The sequence below is a fragment of the Lactuca saligna genome, chromosome 8, assembly GCF_052625555.1.
Source record: "Lactuca saligna cultivar CGN05327 chromosome 8, ASM5262555v1, whole genome shotgun sequence".
In the NCBI taxonomy this organism is placed as follows: Eukaryota; Viridiplantae; Streptophyta; class Magnoliopsida; order Asterales; family Asteraceae; genus Lactuca; species Lactuca saligna.
Genome location: NC_136424.1, coordinates 64116091 through 64127347, shown reverse-complemented (window position 1 = coordinate 64127347; position 11257 = coordinate 64116091). Strand labels below are relative to the sequence as shown.

Genomic DNA, 11257 nt, shown 5'->3' with positions numbered 1-11257 from the left:
GTGATCATAGAAGTTGTCTATGAAAACTTTGATATCAGCAAAGCCAATGTTGAAATCATCCTTGTTGCTTTCAGTTAGCCTTGAAACATCAACACTAGTCAAAATTCTTGTATTCGTGATTAGAACATTTAAGTTCATCAATGGGAAGTCTAAAATTGTGAATTCACAAGCAACATTATTTGTTCTTAAGACCACATATAATTTTTTTTTATCAAAGACCTTCAAACATGCTGTCTCGCATAATGTTTATCACTTTCTCAATCTTTACCGATAACCAGACTTCTTCTTCGCTTTTCCCCAATATTGCATGGAAATGAATCTTTAATCGTTCGAATTCGTCTTTATCATTGAAATTTTCAACGATCTGAACTACGAAGATGTAAACAATGTGTGGTTTATTGGAATGTTGAGCTGGTTGAAATCTGAATTCTCAATCTCATAACTCTTCTTAGGCACCTTGCAAAAGTAGTCATTCAACCCAATTGAAACAATATCCTCATTTGTTTCATAGCACCACTGCTTGTTGGGATCACCCTTATTCAAGTCGGGTGGGTCATTTAGTCTTCTCCTCATAATACTGTCGATTTACCTTTGCTTCTCAATTTCAAGATCTTGTTGCTTCTTCTTTTCTTCTTAGGATAAAACAACAGAAATTGCTTTCCCTTTATAAACTGAATCAACATTTGAAGTTGATTTGATTCGAATCGAACTTGAACCTTCAATACCTTCATTAATTGAGATTCATTTAGTAACAACTCTTGTTGTTGTTGCTCTTGTTTTTGTTGTTGTTATTGTAGTTGTTGTTGTTCTTATTGTTGTTGTTGTTGATGATGATAATGATGTTGAAGTTATTGACTTCATTGAAACAGTTGTTGGTATTTAAGTACTAATTAACTTTCCCACAACAACACCTGATTTTATCCTATCTCTTTCGATGAACCAAATCCTCCATTTCCCTTATCTCCCCTTTGCAACATATGCATAACATAAGGAACATTTATTGGAAGTCGAAGAACTAGCCGTTCGATCAGATTGAGCTAAGCCTTGATATTGGTTTTGATGTTGGAAACAACATTGTTTTGATCTCAAATAAGAACTTTTCGACTCTTGTAATAACTTGAGCATCATGTTTCACTTTATCTTGAAGACCAACGTTGTAATCTTTGTTGAATGAAGAAATGTCTTCAATCAAATGAGTTAAAGCTTCAGCAACTACATTGATCTTCTTGTGTAACATCGAAGTGCTTTCACCAAGATCCTTGATCTTAGGTTCTAACAACTTATGAATCTCACTAATCTGAGTCTTCAAAGTCTCTTTCGTTTCAACAAGTTGTTTTGTGAAAATTCATGGTGTTCTTTTGAAACATCATGAAGTTGAGAAATTTCACTAGAAAGAATATTCGAATGGGTGCATAAACGATCATTATATCGACATTCAACTCCGTCAACAAAAGATTGAAAACGAGATTCTTGAGTTTTTAAAAGAAAATCCACATCGACACCAGACCCGAAATGTTTGTTTCCTATATCAGCCAGAAATTATAAAATCGAATTCATCTTTGTGTTTAAAATCTTAAACTCCCATCCTTACGTAATCATACCATCTAGGATATTCTCATCCACTGGATCAAATTGAAGTTCAACAAATGACACCATGACATTGGCATCATCATCTTCATTTGTAGGTTGTGATGGTTCTATAGACTGTTATGAGAAGAAATATGTTATTGGTTCAAGAAAAATACCAGAAAATGTTTGTGAAATTGTGGATGCTAGAACAGTAGAAGGAAATGGTGATGAAATCCCATATTATCATTTGTACCCTTATCAGATAAGTCTACCGTGATGTTCGGAGTTCGAACCTCCCCCATAATGGACTCAGTATACGAAACCCCGGGTGGTATGATAGAAGTCTTCTTAGGGATGGATGTTGACGTTTGATTATTCGAATTGATGTTTGTATCATATTAGATACATTTATAATGACATCAGGATCCCCTATCACCTTGATATTCGAATTGAGAGGAGAATCCATTCGAGGTGATCCAATGGTTGAATCTTCCATTCGAATATCAGATCGATCACTATCACTTTCATTATCGGTTTCAACAATGACTTAGTTAAGTAGATCCTGGTGCTTTCTCTTATTCTGTTGCAACTTTTGAGCCATATCCAAGGCTTGACTCTTCTTCAAGGCAGGTGATACAGGAACACATACCTCTATAAACAATACACATTTTCTGTTGAATTGAGGCTTTCAAATTTTCTTTATTCCCTTATGAGAAGAATGAGTATGTGTAGAATCAACATGCATTTGTTTAGTTTTTCGACTTCAGGTTCTTGAACATACTACTTTACTAGAGAATCACAGGGTTTCTTGGTGCGCTTGAGAATACCCGATTTTGAAGGACCTATCACTTTCGTAACCACCTCCGCCACAGATGGTGGTTTCTCAGCTTGATGTTTCTTCTTGGGAGCTTTAGAAGTTTTTGAAGAACCCTCAGTCCCTTTTGATATAAGAACACCAACAGAAACACTAGAATAAATTGAAGCCAAATACTCTACAAGAAGTGGATTTTGAGGATAAACAAACTTAAGCATCACATCTAGAATGCGAGTAACAGTAGGAAAGAAAACCGAATCATTAATAAAAATTCTTAGAGCCACCATAGTCGAACACTCAATAGTTTTGACATAAAAGGAACCAAAATTCCCTTTTATTGATAGACTTCCTTCAGAATCAAACTCTAGTATCGAGCACACAAGACACCATTAACCATATTGGTGAGAGTAAAGGTTGTTCCAAATTCCTCCCAAAGATATGTGGCATAATCCACATCTATACCATAGTATAACCCAACAATAACTGAATAGATTTCCAATTTGGATTTGTCTAACCGAAACTTCGACCTGTCAAGAATTGTAACACGATTCCAAATAGAAAACCCAAGATACAAGGAAGACTTGATTTCTTAAAGTGACTTATTTCATTCAGCACTGGTTAATGCCCCATTTCATTGAACATGTGAAGAACTTGATTAGTTGTGACTTAATAAAAGGTACATGAGATAGGAAACTTCATGATTTGGGCAAAATTCTTCCTTTTAAGCTTTCTCGTCTTTGAATTCTTTAGATGAAACGTGAAGACCTTTGTGGTTTTGTTAAACACCAGTGGAACCAGCAAGAGAAATCCATGAAATTGGTATTGCGAATGAAGATGAAAATATTGTGGATAGAACGGAGTTATTTAGGGTTTGAATCAACATCTATAACTACTCTGGATATTGATTAATCAATGGAACCAATCAAAGATTTGTATTCTGAATCTTCATCATGAGTTGTGAGTCTTCTTCTTCATTGGTGGTATTAGTTGGAATAACATGTGTTTGAGGAGTAGCTATTGTAGAAATTTCAAAATCTTGTGAAGACGATGAACAATTTTGTGGTTTTGGGAAATTTAATCTGAGAGTATAAAGTTTGTTAAGGAATTAATTAATTTCCTTTTATACTTGGTGATAATTTTTAATTCAAATTGATCTTCCAATGAAAAAAATGTCACATATTGTTTTGGGTAATTAACGGTCACCATAAAATGTTCCACATCATTAAATTGATCATCATGTTTTCCTTGAAACTCGTGAAAATATTGAACTGCCATATCTAGTTGATCTTTCACTGTTTCCAATCGGATAAGAAAAACCACATATTTCGAATTGCAACCAAGTGAAATTTTTTGTTTCGAAACCAAGAGATCATCAGTCCTTCGACATGGAGATTAGGCTCATTTGCTTTTGGGTTTTGAAAGAAAAATCATATGCTAGACTTTGTAAAATCTTAGTTTCGAGTTGGTAATACCCAAAACCTTAAGGATTCCAATGAAATTGTATGCCAAAGAACGAGACATAAACAAATTAAAAAAATATGGATTTTGTGATATCAATTTGCATTTGATACAGAAGCAGTTGGATCCCGGAGAAAGATCTTTTCATTTGACATCAAGAGAGATGACAAACTACTTGTTGTTGGATTAGGTGTCTAAGCCCATAGCTATAATTGGTATGTACTTGACTCGAGAGTAGCATGGTTCATTTCAGGTTGCATATCACCAGGACTCTATTAAGTTCCTAATTGTTGATTCTTAATACATGATGTAACAAGATTGCATTTTGATGTTTTGTAGTATCAAAGAAAAGAAATGAAGCTTAAAGGAAGAGCAGGTTGAGTTTGATCACGAAAAAATGGATTTCAATCGCATGGTTCGATGATTGGATTTTCGAGCTGATGCTTAAGAGTTATGATAGATTGCTTAGAAATATTTAGGAACGTAGTTTTCATTTGTAATTTCATTGTAAGGAAAAGTTTTTCTACATTTTATAAATAAATAAAAATTTGATTTTGTCTTATTTATATCTCCTTGCAATGACATTTGTGAAAATTCGTGTTTATATATATATATATATATTAGCAATATTGGAAAATGGATCTGATTCTTTTGGTAGTGTCAAAATTTATCAAATAAGGAAGGATTTTCATCACCTAAGTTTCAATTGGACAGAAACTTGGAATCATGCAACTTGTATTGTAAGATGAGTGAGAACCTTCGTCTTTGGGAAATTAAGAATAATTCATTGTTCACATGTATATGCGAGTCAAGAGGAAGCGGGAATGGTTGAAATGGTTAAATCAAGAAGATGTGTCATACTTCGTTTAAAAATCAAGTAGAGTGATACTCTAAGATTATGAATTGAGTGACATGTCTTAAGTAGGTTTATAACACATTAAAATTGGTAGTTGTGATGTTTTGGATAAAACAAAGACCAACTAAGACCAATTATATGAAGTGTCATTCTTGATAAGAATCCACACTAACTCTTGAATATTTGTTTGTTGAGGAATGTTTCTTGACAAGAGAATCTTATATGTCAAGAGGTCAGTGGGAGTCTTAAAGATCTTGATAAGTTTCAAGAACTAATCAAGAATAAACATATTGTTTATCACTAGCACACAAATTGAGGTTTGTAAGCTATCGTGTTGACATATTCTTGTTTCTGTGCCAGTCCAATTAAATTTGATTATGCGTGTGAGTTCTATGAGTTCTTAATTGTTTGGATAAGGCAAAATACCTTGATCAGTGAAGGTTCATTGATCAGTAAGGGTGATCTGCTCAACAACTTGGAAGACTTGTGTTGCCAGGTGGAAAGAAATAAAGATTGAACAAGTTCAGTCCATATGAGTTTGGATTTATCACTAACCTTTTGTTATGATTATGGTTATGAGAAATTGACATGCATAAGAAAACACACACCATAAAATCTAAGTGTCATAAGGTTTCTCTCCACTTCATGAAAATGAGCATGAGAAAATACTTTCACTAAGTAGATTTTAAGGAGATAGCAATTGTGATATTTGCATTCTCAAATTCGATTATGATTATTGCATCCCTCTTCATAGTTCGAATTGTCAGAAATGGAAAAAGGTCTAAACATTTGAGACTTATTGCTGTATGTTCTAAAATTGTTTAGACACACATGTGATCCATCTAAGGAAAGGTGTATAAGTTTGAGAAGCCTAGATAAAGTCTTATCAAAGCATCTTCTATCAGAAATCTGAACTTTGGTATGAAAGTCAATAAGTATTGATTTCTAGAAGTCCGGTTGATTTCTGGATACATGTCAAAGCTAGTGGGAGCATAAGTGTTATGCTAATAAGAATATAATTACCATGATAGTGGGATCATGATTGCGTATAAGGGTCAGATTGGGGTACTACACTACCATGATGAACAATTTAACAGTAGGAACTTTGTAAGCTCTACTTACAAATTTTGAGATTTGTGATAAAAATTTAAGTTTTTGCGGAGAACATAATAAGGGCATCAGAAGAATAAAAAGTTCAAGATCTGATAACTAAATGATAAGTAAGAGAAAATGATAAGGGCGTCAGAAGAATAAAAAGTTCAAGATGTGATAACTAAATGATAAGTAACTGGAAGACGATTTCACATGATGGAATATAGAAACATTCAAATTGAGCATCAAGGATTTAATAATACCAACAACATGTGGACAAGAATAAAAACTTGAAGTTTGTTGATAAGGACTATCAAGGAGACAATTGTGAGTAAAGGAAATATTCATAATTTCCATGAATGAGTCATAGAGACGAGCTATTACCGTGTAAGAGTCATAGGGTGATTTGGACCTTAAAATAAATGTCATCATTTCATTTAATGTTTAGATGGTAAGAAGAATACGGAAGCATGGCGATGCAAGGTTACAAGAACTTACAATGCTTTTGAGATCGAGTAAGAACAATAGGTGGCACATGGAATTATATGTGACATGAACTAACCAACAATATTCAATTTAGATTTTATAAGTTGAGCAAAATGGTGATGCAGACGAAGCATACTTAAGTACAAATGGGTACTTGATTTGTATTAATGCTAATATGGATTCGACAACCATATATGAAACGGGTAGACGTATGATAATGAGATATTCTGTTATGAATTCATCTAGGAGATAGAACTTTGACTTAGAGCATTATGGATCTATTGAATGTGACTAAAGGACACATGAAACAACTGATATAAAATTTGGATGTTTAATCATAAGAAAGGGACGAAAAATAGAAAGAAATAAAGTATGATTCATGAGAAGTTAAACTGACAAAGTGCTGAAATGAAGAGTCAAGTACTCAAGCAATAATGTTGAAGGAATAAAAAATGATGAGATTATGATAGGAGCTACCCATGATCAATGGTGAAAAGAAAAGTAAGTAGTCGAGTGAAAAAAAGGGTAAATGTGAGGCAACATTTTTCCATCAAGAAACAAATGAAACATATTACTATGTGATGAGGATCATCTTGTGATTTAAACCTTAAAAGAAATGTATTCATTTCTTTTAAGGGGTAGATAATTGGAAAGAAAAAGTTACAAGTAACAAGATCAATTGGAACCAACAAGACTTTGAGTGCCAATTTAAAACAACTCCATTTGCTTTAAAGCTCTTTATCATGGTATGTTAGGATTGCAAGCCTAAGAAATGTGTTAAATCATGAAAGGAGATTTTTGTTTGACACATCAAATAAAGTGAATGAAAATGAATATAAATAAGGTTCAGGAAGTAAATTTATACTTGGATGGTATGGTACTCGTTGGTACATGGGTAGTAGATAAAGAATGATATACATGATTGGTTTATCTTGTGGATAACGCTGAAGAAAAGCATCGTAGGTACGAATTGATTTGCAGATCTTCTTGAGGGTTAAGTGTCATTTTTTGTGACTTTAGAGTAAGACCTTTAGGAAGTGAAGTAAAAATATTCGTGGGGCATAAGTGATAAAATAGAATGAATCAAAGCTTGAAATTAAACATAAATTGGAATATGTAATGCACTGTAGTATAAATATCACATTTTATGAGTAAGGTCATAATGGAGTGCGATGGATAAAGAATGAAAAGTATAGAAAATAAATAATAGAGATGAAAAGTTATGGTTACCATAATGTGTTTTGATATGTAGGCCATAAAAGATGTTAGCATATCGACCTTGAAAATCGTGATCTAGTAGAAATTTAAGCCAATTTGAAGACATTATGTTAAGTCTATGACTTTGATACTAGAGAAAGTTAATAACCCCTAATGATTTAATAATAATCATTAAAATGGGTTATAATTGTGATAAGATAACCAATGTGATGTGGACATCGAGGAAATTAGAAAGTGATGGGATGAAAATCTAATGAGATGGCTTACGATATGATTCCGAGGACATAATCCTTTTAAGGGGTAGATAACTGTAACTTCCTAAAATTTAAGATAAGGTTCTTAAATTAATTAAGTAATTAAATAAAGCTTTATTTACGTAATTAAGTCATTTAAATGATAACTATATCGTTAGTTGACATAAAGCTTAGAAAATTAAAGGTTGAAATGTTAACATTTCAGAGTTAAGGGACCAAAAGTGTCGATTTGGCAAAGTATGTTTGACCAAGGGTTGACTCAACTAACGGAAATGACTACAAAAGTTATGTAATGGATGGAGAGAGACTTAGGATGTCTATTTTCAAATAAAAGTCACACATATTGGAAGAATTGACAATTTTTGACAAAAATGCAAAATTAGAGGGATCAAATGTGTAACATTAAGGGAAATAAGAAGAGTCTTCACTTATGCAGCCATATGAACGAAAATTTGAGCTTGATAACTCTCAAAAGTGGAAATTTCCTACCTCCTTCATAACTAGGATTCAAATTAAACAAGTATTTATGCATTGAATAAGGAGTGGTCGAAAACAAGGGTATACAAGGTATAAAAATCTCTTCCTCTTGCTCCATATTCGAATTAAATGCTTAGGGAAAACCCCTATTTCAAAGTTAGTATGATTACTTGATTAGGGTTTTAGGTTCTAACCTCACTTGATTTGTTTTGATGATCCTAATCTCATTCCAATCATCCAATTGATGAATTTGAGGATTTGGGTGAAAACCCTCATGAACCTTAAAATTCAAATTGAGGATTTCATGTTTATATGTTGGATTGGAATGGATTCAGTGACCTAGATGATATTTTTGATAGCAACTAATCTAATTGAAATGCTCAAATTCATCCACGATGGTAGAATGTTGCATAAACAAGGATTTATGGAGTTGGGGATAATATGATGAAACTATTGGAATCCTTTGTAGTTGAGAAATTGTTGAGAAAATGAAGTTCGTAAACACGAATGGATGCTATTATAACGATTCGGATGCAAAATAATAAGTGTTTATTTATTATTGGATGAAACCATGGAGTTTCTGGCCATAAGGGCATTTTTGGAAATCTAGGGATAACTACATGTAGATTGACATCTAAGAGGTGAATGACATTCATGGATATGAAACTACACTTTAGAGATAGAATTGGGACATAAACATGAAGGATCTCTTGATCTATAAGTGGTTCTAGTGATTGTTTTTGCCTAAAGGGTAATTTGGGAAACGTGGAACGAAATTGAGGATTCCATGATTTGTTTATGTATTTACAATGAGATTAATGAAGGTTTTATGTACTTGGCAACATCCTATTGGGTATTCAACAAGTTGAAAACAAGTTTTAGGACTTTGGAATGTTCAAATATATAATGGACTAATTAACCCTTCATTTAAAGTCAAAGGATCATCATGATCTTTAAGAAGTTAAATGAGCACTTAATGGATTAAGTGGGGTGTTTATGTATGATAAAACACACTCTAATCAAGTGTGAGAACTTATACAAATGGTACAAAGTGATTTGGAAAAGGGTCTTCAAGAACTATGCAAAGGATAGTGTTATTTTGAGAAAAATCGAGTTTTATGTGTGTGAAGATGTGATAAAATGTTTTTGATGAAAATGTCATGTGTCTCAGGTTATAGTTCAGGAGAGAGGATGATAGATGAAAGTTAGAAGTCAAGAGACAATGTGATAAATCTTTTGGGTCACAAACCTACGTAGCTCACGAGACAATATTGTCTTACATATCTCTTTTAATGCCATGTGTCTCAGGTTATAGTTCAGGAGAGAGGATGATAGATGAAAGTTAGAAGTCAAGAGATAAAGAATGGAGTGGAACTTTTCAAGTTCCTTATTAATGTATCGATGTAATTCATATTTGCTTGCTATGGTTTTATTGATGCTTAATGGTAACACCAAATGTTTTAATTTATAAAGGTTTTTGTGGGACCGATTTTTGTTAAATTTGCAGGGGCCGTGTGAACGCAGGCCCCCACTGTCACAAATTATGATGTAGGTTCGACCACTTGGGCCGACCTTAAAGCAACACCACTTCAAAGTGCAATGAAGGTCGCTACTCTAGGCAATGAGCCATTTTGAACACTCATTGACCCCATCCAGGTAAGTAGCATGAATGTTTTTAAACCGTAGCATGAAAAAATTTTGAAAATTTTGGGGTGTTACAGTACCACTCCAGGAGCTATTAGTTGCCACTCTTGGTCTTCTAAGGTTCTTGATGCATAAATTTGTCTCCTTAAGGGTTTGGAATCCCCCATGCATGAGATAGTGTCCATTTGGTGAAAGTATAATGATTGATTTTGAATTTGGGATCTTTTGGGGCATGCAAAGTCACCATGTCAATGACTTTATGGTTCTAGACACTTGTGTGGACTCGGATATGTGGTTTGGATTTATGGACTTAATCATTAAGAGCTTAATGTTGATTTTGGCTTAATGGATGAGTATGTTAGGCGTAAAAGTCTGTACGCACAACGTACAAGCCAAATAGTGAGTACGCTTAGCGTACAGCTGAGTACGCCCCACGTACTCAGTCAGTTGGACTTTTGCTTTTGGGCTTTGTGGTTAGGCTTCCTTTTAGGCTCGGTGTTTGAGTTCTTAATGGGTCATTTGAGTATAAGTTTTTTGGAATAGGGAATTGGTTGGTGTTTAGGGAAAGGCCCATGTAAATGGTTCGAGCCTAATTTAGAAAATTAGGCCATATTTGGGCCTTAGTTGATTATTTGCTTTTGGGCCTTTCAGGTTGTGAGTTTGGGCCTTAGTCTTGGACTAAGCTAGGTTAGGGGTAAAATGGTCTTTTACCTCGAGTATGGATTTATGGTTATGGATTGGAACCCAATTGTTAATTGGGTGTTGTTTTGATATTATCATTTTGGGAGTCTGTCAGGCAGCAGCCAGGGATCATCTTTGTGATTCAGCAGTGCGAGGTGAGTCTCCTCACTGGGTTTAGAGGGTTGAAGGCACCAATTTTGGCCCATGGTTTATATGTTAGGATGCTAGATGTTTGTTCGACTCTTGCACGTGCTATATGATGGTATGCTTACCGGGAGAGGCCCGATGCTAGGTGGGGCCTAATGAGGAAATTGTATGCTAGTTATCAGTATGTGTTTTTATGATGCTTACCGGGAGGTCCAATGTCGGGCGGGGCTTAATCACTGTATGGGATGCTATAGTCTTTTTGAGTATTGCATGTTCCAGTAAGGTTATATGTTTATATGATTATATGTGTAGTGGGCAAGGCCCGATGTCAGGCGAGGATTGGTGATTGATAGATTTGTAATCTGACCGGGGCTCAATGCTTGGTGGGACCCAAGGCCAAGTGGGACTCGAGATCGGGTGATGCCCAATGGAGGGTGGGGGGCCAGTATTTGATTTATGTATGTATGGTATGTGGTATCTTGGGAAAATCACTAAGCTTTGTGCTTACGGTTTTCAATTTATGTTCCAGGTGCTTCAGTTTTCAGATGGAAGAACTTGAGA

General features: G+C 34.3%; 1 non-coding gene across 1 annotated transcript; it reads right to left on the bottom strand.

The window, feature by feature from the left end:
• Positions 1 to 9727: 9727 nt before the first annotated feature.
• On the bottom strand, positions 9728 to 9888 carry LOC145013729 (U1 spliceosomal RNA). The gene has a single exon (XR_013665249.1). It is a non-coding gene; the product is annotated as a U1 spliceosomal RNA (small nuclear RNA).
• Between the last annotated feature and the right edge of the window lie 1369 nt (positions 9889 to 11257).